Source organism: Hypanus sabinus, chromosome 10, assembly GCF_030144855.1.
Source record: "Hypanus sabinus isolate sHypSab1 chromosome 10, sHypSab1.hap1, whole genome shotgun sequence".
Classification (NCBI taxonomy): Eukaryota; Metazoa; Chordata; class Chondrichthyes; order Myliobatiformes; family Dasyatidae; genus Hypanus; species Hypanus sabinus.
Window position 1 is genome coordinate 124,607,989 of NC_082715.1, and position 12,894 is coordinate 124,620,882.

The 12,894-nt window shown below is 42.8% G+C and overlaps 1 protein-coding gene across 1 annotated transcript in view; it reads left to right on the top strand.

Annotated features, from left to right (window-relative positions):
- The window catches only part of mertka (c-mer proto-oncogene tyrosine kinase a), a 163,772-nt gene that overhangs the window by 33,722 nt on the left and 117,156 nt on the right, over positions 1-12,894 (top strand). The window lies entirely within an intron of this gene.

Sequence of the window (12,894 nt, forward strand, 5' to 3'; positions counted from 1 at the left end):
AGTTAAAATCTAGCCCGTGCACTTCCTTCTCCTGAGCTCTAATTGTTTTCCTAAGTACCCATGCCTCAGTGTGTGTAGGGTATCCAGGATCAGACAGTTCCAACACTTCTGACCTCAGTCAGTTTCTGCTCTGTCATTGTGTCAAATTTCACCTGTCCAAAGTAGGACCATGAACACTCAAGAAACAGTCCACAGCCTCGGCACAAATGCAGAGGGGTGCTCCCCTTTCCGCTGCCTGTACTTGTGCAGAGTCTCCACCTCAATTAGCTCCTGCAGCTTTTAATGTAGCCTCCTGTCAACCGCCCAGTGTTCCCTGGCCTTCGACCTGCTCCTCCAACAGGGCTGAGTGTAACACTGATTCAAACACAGAAGGGTCAACTTCTGTTCCTCTGCTTCACCTAAACCATGAATTATCCTGTGCTGCTGAATGCTCTGGAAAAGTTCCTGTGGATTGTCTCCCAGCCCACACCTTGGTATCTTTGCAGTGATAGCAGTCAATCGGGCCATGTGGAAAGGAGTAGAATGCCGTGTCACAACTTTTGCCCCTGGCTGTGGTGTTTCCTGCGTTCTCTCTGTTACAACGGGTGCCATTTGGTGTTGAAGCAGGTGTTGAAGTTTCTCTCCCTCCTGGAAAAATCCATCGGGAGAGAGCCTCTTCCTCTATCATCCTCACTATTGAAGTGTGTCACCTCAAGCTAAATTACCCCAATTTATATCACCATCACCATTACCTTGCACCAAATGCACGTATCACTTCACTCTGAGCTGAGAGCTGACTTTGCAGCTTTTCGATTTGTCTTTAACACTTGGTGTGATTGGTGTCATCTTTACTTTCAGCTGCCAACTTCTGCACGACATTCATAGCAGCCCGTAAATCTTTACACTGATTTTTCCATTTCTCTTCTGTGCTTGCTTTTTTACATTTCTCTTCCTGTTTCTCCTTGTCTCTCGTTAAGCAATCACACTGAGTCAGAAACTAAGTCATGTGGATCAAATTTGCCTGACCCTGCACCCCAGGAATTTCATTTTCTTTTCTCTCTCTCTAGCTCTTCCCTACACTTACATAATCATCTGTCAATTTCAGTTTTTCCTCTCTCCAATTAAATCTTCCTGCTTACATCCCATTTTACCGGCTTTTGTCATCTCTTGCAATTTATTTGATTTCTTTTCACTAACTGATTTCCACAAAGCATTCCCCCAGGGTCCCTGACTCTCCACTCCCAATCTTCCCTATCCATGCCGAATAGTCGGGCAGCTTTTAAAAAAAAATATAAGCCTAAGTAATCTCTCCAATCTTCCGAACCCCCTAGGTTTGTCTTGTCCATTCCTTTACCCATTTTAATATCCTAACCTCTTGGGTGGTTCAGCTCAAAACTATAGTCCCAGACCTTTTTTTTTCCCAGCCCACCCAGGGACGTCAAAATATGTTGACCATTGGTCAATGAAACTAGATTAGGAAATTCACAACACAACTCGTAATTAATCAAAGTTCACACTTTATTGTCTCTGCACAAACAACAACGTAACTACGTTGACCCTGGGCCAACAACTTAAACCATGAATTCCACTGTTCCTTCTGTACCAATACAGTACTCAGACAACTTGTCCGATTTATAACACCAAACTGGAGGATTTCCGTTCTTTCCTCTTCCTACTCCTGGCATGAGGGGTGGGGTGGTTCTTTGTAATGGTGAATCTCCGGAGTTATCGCTGATAGCGCAATTGAAGTGACTACTTTTATATTTGTTTTTTATCAATTCAAATGTAGCATTCCAGTGTCATTAGCTGTAGGTCATGTGACTGACTTTTAACATTTTTTAATTGGCTCTGCTCCAGGCCAGCATCCCTTCATTGCCCTCTTCCCAGCAAGTGATAATTGGCAATTCATGGCTCTTTGTTCTCAATCAGCAACGAGCTTGATTCATGCAAAACAAATACAGGTACGCTTAATGTCCACGATACATTCTGTGAAATCGGACATTATGTGATTTGGACGTTGCGCCATCACCATATTATATACTTAGCAAACCTATATAGAGTAGCACTAAACTCGAGATCATAGTCTGGTCCTGCTTTTTCTTTAAGCATTTCGAACAAGTTCTGTGCCTTAGCAGTGATCGTCAACGTGCTGAGAGGGATTCACTTTTGTGTTTGGTCCTCAATCCATGTCATTAACAATTTCTCCATATCTGATATAGGTCCCTCTCGCATTTTTGAACAATAGCATTCACTGGTTTTCCACCTTCATATTGTTTAATAACCTTTTGTTTCACTTCCAAATCAATACTTTTCCTTTGCCTCTTGCTGCTGCTATCACTGGGAGTGGTTTTGCTGCGTTTGGAAGCCATGATGCACTTTACGGTAATATTTTCGAAAGAAAATTAAACAGAGAGATAATGCTACTACACTCTAGATAGACGCGCGATACACAAGATTGGTTACGTCTGCTATGTCACGTTCTCCTATCGGGACTACGGACGTATACACGATCGGACGTTGTCCAAATGGACGTTAAGCGGCGTACACCTGTAATGACTCCAACCGTCAAAAACCTGTGTGTTTATATAACCAAGGAATATCTCACAAATGACTTCTTATTTGGAACTGATCTCTGTCTAGTCCAACAGATCACCTGAGGCATCATTGTGTCTTCCTTAAAACACTGATCAAACCAGGCAACTAACACACAAAATGGAGGACGAAGAACAGTTCCGCAAAACGGCAGCCTCCAGCTCCAAGCAGATAGCAGGAACAAAGGCAATTGATCTGCTTCCACTGTCCTTGACCCAATTGAGTTCCACGTTTTCTTGCTTATTTCAAATCTGCCATGGCCAACACTCTGCTGGTGACACTTGTGGGCTGTCCCCAGCACATCCCTTGGACTGCGTTAGATATTGTCGCAAACAGCATCTTTCTCTGTATGGTTAGATGTACTTGTGACAAATAAAGCTAGTCTTTTAAATCTTTGTTCTGTCCCTCAATCCTGCTTCACTGTTTAACAAAATCATGGTTAATCAGCTCAGCATTCCTGTTTTCTTGCAGTAACCTTCCACCATCTTATCAAGCATCTTACCTCTGTCTGAAAGGCAGCAGAAGCAGGGAATTGGAGATATTTGTGACCATCTTGAGAGGAGAAATTTCCCCTCATTTGTCTTAAATGCTTATCACTTATTTTTAAATCATGGACCCTAGATAATCCCACACAAGGAAGCGTGCTCTCCGTGTCCACCCTGTCAGGATTTCTCAGGATATTATATGGTTCATCCAGTTAACTCTTGCTTTTCTAAACTCCATGGATGCAGGCCTGGTCTGTCCAGCTGACAATGTGAGCGTGGTTTGCTTGCACCCCTCAGGAGATCACAGCTCTGAAACCAGCCACAAGAATTTTATCTCTTGAGCGCTAACCTTTCAGAGTAGTCCCCAGACTCCATTGAAGAACTCCCTCCCCCCTCTTCCAAAGGCTTTATACATGGAGGTGGGTTATTTGTTGGAGAGTACCTGACATGAACAGGTTTAGACTTTTATTAACAAGAGGTTTTGAACCCTTGAATGTTTGCTCCGTCTTTATTACCAATGCTTCAACCCAGATCCTCCTCCGTCATACCTGCTTGTGTCATAACCCAGGTCACGATGGGGGTGGGGTACTTGGAGACCTGTTGGCTCCATTTGAGTTCACATTCTGCTGGAGGAACTAGATGGATTGGGCAGCATTCGTGGGCGAAACGGGCAGTGGAGATTTCTGGTCACAACATTTCAGTTACGTGAAGCAGGAATAGAGGCAGTCCTTGAGCCCGGTGGTATGTGCTTTAATGCTTTTCTACCTCTGCCCAATTTGGTGGGGTGGGGGGGGGGGGGGGAGAGAGAAGAACGGCCAGTTACACAACCAAGCAGTCATCTGCACTTCCTGTCGAGTCAAATGACGGAGCCAGCTGGAAGAGAATATTCGCCTGAGCAGGTGAAGGAGATGTTCTCTGTGGAGAAGGAGGAAGGGGAAAGAAACTAAGGAAATAGCTTGTTGAAACATTGAGTCATAGATTTGTTTCACTTCTTCCTGTCATGAGTTTTGTTAATCAAGCAGAGTTCAGCACCCTGAATTGGCAAAGACAGAGTAGTAAAACAGTGAGGCTGGCAGAGATTAGGGGGTCATTCACAATCAAAGGATCCTGGAACCGAGAGTGGGCCTATCAGGTCGGTACTGACTCTTTGAAAGAATGGTCTAATTTGTGTCATCCCTTTCCATTGAATTCCATTACTTTATTCATTTTCTAAATGCTTACGGATTTCCATTTAAAAATGATGAACTGTATAAAAGCTGAGCTTCTGCAGATGCCGGAAATCCAGAATAACACACAAAGTGCTGGAGGAACTCAGCAGGTCAGGCAGCATCAATGGAGAAGGGGAAAAAAACGTCGACATCTCAGGCCACGGGTCTATCTACATCCCTCCCCACTGATCGCACCTTTTGGCACTTTTCCCTGCAAATGGGACAGGGACTGTACCTGCCCATTCACTTCAACCCTCACCACCACTCAGGGCTCCAAACAGTCCTTCTACATGAGGCAACTTCACATGCAAGTCTGGCAGGATCATCTACTGTATCTGGTTCAAAGTTCAAAGTAAAATTTATTGTCAGAGTACATACATGTCACTACATACAAACTTTCTCCTGCGGGCATACTCAGCAAGTCCATAGAACAGTAACTGTAAACTGGATCAAAGAAGATCAAATTGTGCAAATGCAAATATAAATGAATAGCAAATAATAAACAGCATAAAACAACAAGATAGAGCCCTTAAAGTTAGTCAGTTGTAGGGACACCAGAAATGGAATGACTGTAGTTATCATCTTTTGTTCAAGAGCCTGATGGTTAGGGGTAGTAACTGTTCTAGAACCTACTGGTGTGAGTCCTGAGGCACCCGTACCTTCTAGCTGATGGCAGCAGTGAGAAAAGAGCATGGCCTGGGCGGTGAGGACATGTAGGTGTGCTCAGTGGTTAGCAGGGCTTTGCCTGTGATGCACTCGGCAAAATCCACTACCTAATGTAGGATTTTCTATTCAAGGGCATTGGTGTTCTCATACCAGGCCTCAATGTAGTCTGCACTATCTTCACCACACATCTGTAGAAATTTGTCAAGGTTTTTTTTATCACAGGCCAAATCTTGGCGGACTCCGAAGGAAGTAGAGGTGGCTGTTGTGCTTTCTTTACAATTACATTTATATGGTGGTTTTCCTCTACATCAGTGAGACCTGACATAGACTGGGTGACAACTTTGTTGAGCACCTTTGCTCTGTCCACAAACAAGGAGGATTTCCCAGTGGCCAACCATATCAGTTCCACTCCTCACTCCCATTCTGTCATGTTGGTCCATGGACTCCTTTACTGCTACAGTGCGGTGACTCAGACTGGAGGGACAACACTTCATATTCCTTTTGTGTAGCCTCTAACCTGACAGCACGGATATCAATTAATCCACCTTCTGATAATTTCTCCCCCCTTCCCCTTCTCTCCTTTTCCATTCCCCATTCTGGCTCCCCTTGTACTCCTTCTCTTCCCCACCTGTCCATCTCCTCCCTGAGGTGCCCATCCTCCTCCTCTTTCTCCGATGGTCCACTCTCCTATCAAGTTCTTTCTTGTTCAGTCCTTTACCTTTTCCGTCTATTACCTTACAGCTTCTCACTTCATCTTCTCTCCTACCTTCCCGCTCACCTGGCTTCCCCTATAACCTCCCAGCTTGTACTTCTCCCCCTCCGCCCAGCTTCAGCTGGCTTCTTTCCCCTTCTTTTCTTGTCCTGATGAAGGGTATTGGTCCGAAACATCGACTAGTTATTCCTCTCCATTGGTGCTGTCTGACCTGCTGCGTTCCTCCAGCAATGTCTAATTTTAATTAGAATATTCTTCACCTAGGTTACCAAAATGTTTGCCTTCACTTCTTCTTCCAGCAAAGACCAGAACTTGGTATAACCTTTGAAGCAGACCATAACTGTGAACGCTTAAACCCTTACAACCAAATCCTTCCTTTGAGTTTTGCCTTTAGATTGGATGAGGTGATATTTAAAAAAGATGATGAGCAAAAAAGTATTTATTGTTTTCCTCAGGGTAGAGCTTGACTTCATGTGAGGTGCAGCGCTAGATTCTTAGCGCACTGTGGATTTGTACTTTGTGATGAGTCCAAGTTAATAGCATCTGAACCCACTTAAACTGCAAGACTTAAGGGCAAGTTAAAAATGAGAGACAGCAGCAACATTAAATTTACTCATTTAATTTTCAATCCAAAGCCATGGTGAAAAGTTCCGAAAGATAGTCATGCCTGTTCTTAATGAGAGCGTTCTGCTCTTTGTGCACACATTAGTTCTTAGAGGCAAAACTATATTAGGTAAGTCTTTCAGTTTTTAACTCCAGAGCACAAACTTAAAGAAGTTGGTTGCGATCAAACTCTGTCACAGTTGCCTTTTGCAGATTGCCAAGGCACCTGACACCAATCAAGGTTACAACTAATTTCTCCAGATTTCTTCCACCTATCGTTTGTTTGAAGTCCGATGTCTGGAAACCAGCCTGTATGCGAGAAGGAAATGTGTCTCATTTTGAAAAATACTATCTTGAATTTTCCATCACATTAATTTTAAAGCAAGTGCTGCATTTTTCAATGTAATTGACTTCCCAGAACAGCCTGTGGAAATACATGCATCATCTTTCAGGCACTGAAGCAATTTTAAAGACTGCCACTCTAAAATATAGGCTGTACTATTAGTGTTAAAGGCATAGTGTGAATGACTTATTTATTTTTAATACAAAGTTCTGTGCTTCATGTGCTTTATTAATTATCATATTAACTAACTTGTTGCCTACAGATATTTACCATATAATCATATAACAATTACGACACAGAAACAGACCATCTCAGCTCTTCTATCCTGTGGTGAACACTTACTCTCACCTAGTCCCACCGACCTGCGCTCAGCCCATAACCCTCCATTCCTTTCCTGTCCATATACCTATCCAATTTTACTTTAAATGACAATATCAAACCTGCCTCTACCACTTCTACTGGAAGCTCGTTCCTCACAGCTACCACTCTCTGAGTAAAGAAATTCCCCCTCGTGTTATCCTTAAACTTTTGCCCCCTAACTCTCAAATCGTCCTCTTGTTTGAATCTCCCCTACTCTCAATGGAAAAAGCCTATCCATGTCAACTCTATCCATCCTCCTCATAATTTTAAATACCTCTATCAAGTCCCCCCTCAACCTTCTACGCTCCAAAGAATAAAGACCTAACTTTATTTCTCTGTAACTTAGGTGCTGAAACACAGGTAACATTCTAGTAAATCTCTGTACTCTCTCTATTTTGTTGACATCTTTCCTATAATTCAGTGACCAGAACTGTACACAATAATCCAAATTTGGCCTCACCAATGCCTTGTACAATTTTAACATTACATCCCAACTCCTATCCTCAATGCTCTGATTTATAAAGGCCAGCATACCAAAAGCTTTCTTCACCACCCTATCCACATGAGATTCTACCTTCAGGGAACTATGCACCATTATTCCGAGATCACTGTTCTACTGCATTCCTCAATGCCCTACCATTTACCATGTATGTCCTTTTTTGATTAGACCTACCAAAATGTAGCACCTCACACTTATCAGCTTCAAACTCCATCTGCCATCTTTCTAACTGGCCTAAATCTCTCTGCAAGCTTTGAAAACCTACTTCATTATCCACAACACCACCTATCTTAGTATCATCTGCATACTTACTAATCCATTTTACCACCCCGTCATCCAGATCATCAGTGTATATGACAAACAACATTAGACCCAGTACAGATTCCTGATGCACACCACTAGTCACCGTCCTCCAACCTAACAAACAGTTATCCACCACAACTCTCTGGCATCTCCCATCCAGCCACTGTTGAATCTATTTTACTACTTCAATATTGCTACCTAAAGATTGAACCTTCCTAACTAACCTTCCGTGCAGAACAGTGTCAAAGGCCTTACTGAAGTCCATATAGACAACATCCACTGCTTTACCCTCGTCAACTTTCCTAGTAACCTCTCCAAAAAATTCAATACGATTTGTCAGACATGACCTTCCACACACAAATCCATGTTAACTGTTCCTAATCAGACCCTGTCTATCCAGATAATTATATATACCATCTCTAAGAATACTTTCCATTAATTTACCCACCACTCTCGTCAAACTTACAGGCCTATAATTGCTAGGTTTACTCTTAGAACCCTTTTTAAACAATGGAATAACATGAGCAATATGCCAATCCTCCGGCACCATCCCCGTTTCTAATGACATTTGAAATATTTCTGTCAGAGTCAGTGCTATTTGTACACTAACTTCCTTCAACTGGAGATTATATTCCTTAAAAGCACCAGTACTTCCTCCTCTTTAATCGTCATAGTTTTCATAACTTCCCTACTTGTTTCCTTTACCTTACACAATTCAATATCTTTCTCCTTAGTGAATACTGAAGAAAAGTAATTGTTCGAAATCTCCCTCCATCTCTTTTGGCTCCACACATAGCTGTCCACTCTGATTCTCTAAGGGACCAACTTTATCCCTCACTATCCTTTTGCTATTAATATAACCGTAGAAACCCTTTGGATTTATTTTCACCTTACTTGCCAAAGCAGCCTTGTATCTTCTTTTAGCTTTTCTAATTTCTTTCTTAAGATTCTTTTTACATTCTTTGTATTCCTTGAGCATCTCATTTACTCCATGCTGCCTATATTTATTGTAGATTTCTCTCTTTTTCCTAATCAAGTTTCCAATATCCCTTGAAAACCATGGCTCTCTCAAACTTTTAACCTTTCCCTTCAACCTAAGGGAAACAAAGATTCTGTACCCTCAAACTTTCACCTTTAAATGACCACCATTTCTCTATCACATCCTTCCTATAAAACAAATTGTCCCAATCCACTCCTTCTAAATCCTTTTGCATCTCCTCAAAGTTAGCCTTTCTCCAATCAAAAATCTCAACCCTGGGTCCAGTCCTATCCTTCTCTATAATTATATTGAAACTAATGGCATTGTGATCACTGGACCCAAAGGGCTCCCCAACACACACCTCCATCACCTGACCTAACAGGAGATCCAACACTGCCCCTTCTCTAGTTGGTACCTCTATGTATTGCTGCAAAAAAACTACTCTGCACACATTTTACAAACTCCAAACCATCCAGCCCTTTTACAGTATGGGCTTCCCAGTCTATGTATGGAAAATTAAAATCTCCCACAATCACAACCCTGTGCTTACTACAAATATTGGCTATCTCCTGACAAATTTGCTCCTCCAATTCTCCCATTAGGTGGTCTATAATACACCCCTGTAAGTGTTACTACACCTTTCCCATTCCTCAGTTCCACCCAAATAGTCTCCCTGGACGAGCCCTCTAATCTATCCTGCCAGAGCACTGCTGTAATATTTTCTCTGACAAGCAATGCAACACCTCCCCCTCTTGTCCCTTTGATTCTATCACACCTGAAGCAACGAAATCCAGGAATATTTAGTTGCCAATCACACCCCTCCTGCAACCATGTTTCACTAATAGCTATAACATCATATTTCCAGGTATCAATCCATGCTCTAAGCTCATCCACCTTTCTTACAATGCTCCTAGCATTAAAATAAATGTATTATGTCTTATGTCTTATTTAAATTTAGAAAAGATCCGCTGCTCAGTCTTAAATTTGAAACAATCTTTTTATGATATCTGGGGACCTTTCCTAAATTACTTTTCCAATTTATAAAGTTTAACAGTGCACAGACTTTTATGTATATTTTTATCTTCTCTTCTCTTAAGTGAATGTGTTTTTTTTCTAATTATCCATTATCACCCATCAGCTTTTTTCTTTGGTAGTTGGTAGGGGGTTGACTTTTTTTTATATAAAAAATTTCTTTTATGATGTATGACTTATCTTTAAATTTTTGATTACAGAGTGGTATACCTTTGTGTTATGCTATAACATTTTGATTAATTTTATTACAATATATGAATGTACACAAGTTATGTTGAGATGTATCTATGTGTTGCACTCTGTAAATCTTGTTTTTTTTTCTTCTGAATAAAAATACTGTAAAAATAAATAAATGCATTTAAGAAATTCTTCACCTCTTCCTCTGTTTATCTCTAACAGTACAAACAACTTTATTATCTTTTTCTTCCTTCTCCCATATACGTATTCCTACACTCTGGTTCCCCTTCCCCCTTGTATCTAGTTTAAATACACTGGAGCCTCTCTAGCAAACCTACCTTCAAGAATATTTGTCCCACTCCAGTTCAGATGTAAACCGTCCTGCCAGAACAGGTCCCACTTTCCCTGGAAAACTGCCCAATAATCTATAAATCTGAAGCCCTCCCTTCTGCACCATGTCTTCAGCAACATGTTGATCTGCGCTATCTTACTATTTTTAAACCCACTTGCATGTAGCACTGGAAGCAATCCTGAGATTGCTATCCTTGAGGTCCTGTCCTTTAACTTGGCGTCTAACTCACTAAACTCATCTTTCCGGACCTCCTCACTCTTCCTACCCATGTCATTGGTCCCTACATGGACCACGACATCCGGCTGCTCACCCTTCCTCTTGAGAATACTGAGAACTCGATCCGAGATATCGCGAACCCTGGCACCAGACAGACAGACATGCTTTATTGATCCGGAGGGAAATTGGGTTTTGTTACAGATGCACCAACCAAAAATAGTGTAGAAATATAGCAATATAAAACCATAAATAATTAAATAATAATAGGTAAATTATGCCAAGTGGAAATAAGTCCAGGACCAGCCTATTGGCTCAGGGTGTCTGACACTCCGAGGGAGGAGTTGTAAAGTTTGATGGCCACAGGCAGGAATGACTTCCTATGACGCTCAGTGTTGCATCTCGGTGGAATGAGTCTCTGGCTGAATGTACTCCTGTGCCTAACCAGTACATTATGGAGTGGATGGGAGACATTGTCCAAGATGGCATGCAACTTGGACAGCATCCTCTTTTCAGACACCACCGTCAGAGAGTCCAGTTCCACCCCCACAACATCACTGGCCATATGAATGAGTTTGTTGATTCTGTTGGTGTCTGCTACCCTCAGCCTGCTGCCCCAGCACACAACAGCAAACATGATAGCACAGGCCACTACAGACTCGTAGAACATCCTCAGCATCGTCTGGCAGATGTTAAGGACCTCAGTCTCCTCAGGAAGTAGAGACGGCTCTGACCCTTCTTGTAGACAGCCTCAGTGTTCTTTGACCAGTCCAGTTTATTGTCAATTTGAATCCCCAGCTATTTGTAATCCTCCACCATGTCCACACTGACCCCTTGGATGGAAAAAGGGGTCTCCGATGCCTTAGCCCTCCTCGGATCACCACTAGCTTCTTAGTCTTTTTCACATTAAGCTGCAGATGTTTCTGCTCACACCATGTGACAGGGAGGCAACAGACCATCTGGAATTCTCGATCTCTTCCACAGAACCTCCTATCTGTCCCCCTAACTATCGAATCCCCTATCATTACTGCACTCCTCTTTTCCTTCCATCCCTTCTGAGCTGAGAGTCCAGTCTCGGTGCCAGAGACCAGCCACTGCAGCTTGTCCCTGGTAGGTTGTCCCCACCAACAGTATCCAAAACAGTATACTTATTATTGATGGAACGGCCACAGGGGTGCTCTGTTCATTCTGTCTAATCCCGTTCCCTCTCCTGACAGTCACCCAGCCACCTGTCTCCTGACTCTTAGGGGTGATTATTTCCCTGAAACTCCTGTTTATTTCTGCCTCCGACTCCTGAACAATCCAAAGTTCATCCAGCTCCAGCTCCAGTTCCCGAACATGGTTTGTCAGGAGTTGCAGCTGGATGCACCTTCTGCAGGTGCAGTCATCAGGGACAATTCTGCTCGCCCTGACTTCCCACATACTGCAAACGGAGCACTCAAATGCCCTAATTGCTGCCTCCGTTATCTACTCCTAAGGTAATTCAATTAATTAAAGGTGCTTACCCGGCCTTGCCTCACTTGGAGTAAAACTCGACCTCAGCTTCTGCTCGCTTTTTAAATCCTCCTGCTGATCTCAGAGGCCGACTTCCACAGTCGTGCCCTGTTCAAACCTCGCCTCTGCCTGTACTCGCCAAAGCCGTCCCACTCTGCCTCAGTCCACTCCGACGATGGCCGCTGTATATGACAGTCTTTTTTTTTAAACCTTTGCTTCGCTACATCATGCGCCTGCGCAGTCTAGCCTCTTTTCCCCGATCAGTTAAAAAAAGGGCTTCTCTCCGAGATGCCTTTCCTTCCCTCTCCGTGTATATAGTGTGTATTTAGTCCTGGGTTATCAATACATTTGGAACATTTTCTGGGTGTGGGCAATTTTGTATATCCCAAGAACTTCAAAGCCTATTAAGTACTGTTGAAACGTGTGCTTTTTATGTGCAGATACTTGAGGACGTGCTGTTAAGGTGAGATTGGGAAGGTTTTAAGGTGATGAGCAGGTTAAGTTTTGTAACAGAGTGGTAGGTGCCTGAGAGTTACTGTTATGGGTTGGTGGAGGAAGCAAACATAATGCTAGTTTTAAGAGGCATGTAGACAGACACATGAACATAGAGGGATATGAACCGTGTGCAGGCAGGTAGGTTTAGTTCACACAAACTGCTGAAGGAACCCAGCCGAACATCCATAGAGAGGCATAAACAGTCAACACTTTGGGCTGAGACCCTTCATCAGCATTGGAAAGGAACAGGGAAAGAAGCTAGAACCTGCAGAATCTCTGTGTTTAGATGAAGTTTAACGTGGCACCATGGTCTCACTGTGGGCAGAAGGTCCTGCTCCTGGACTGTATGTGGCAATGATCATCAAGGTTCTTCTCAGCTGCTGCCTCCCATTGCTGAAGAGC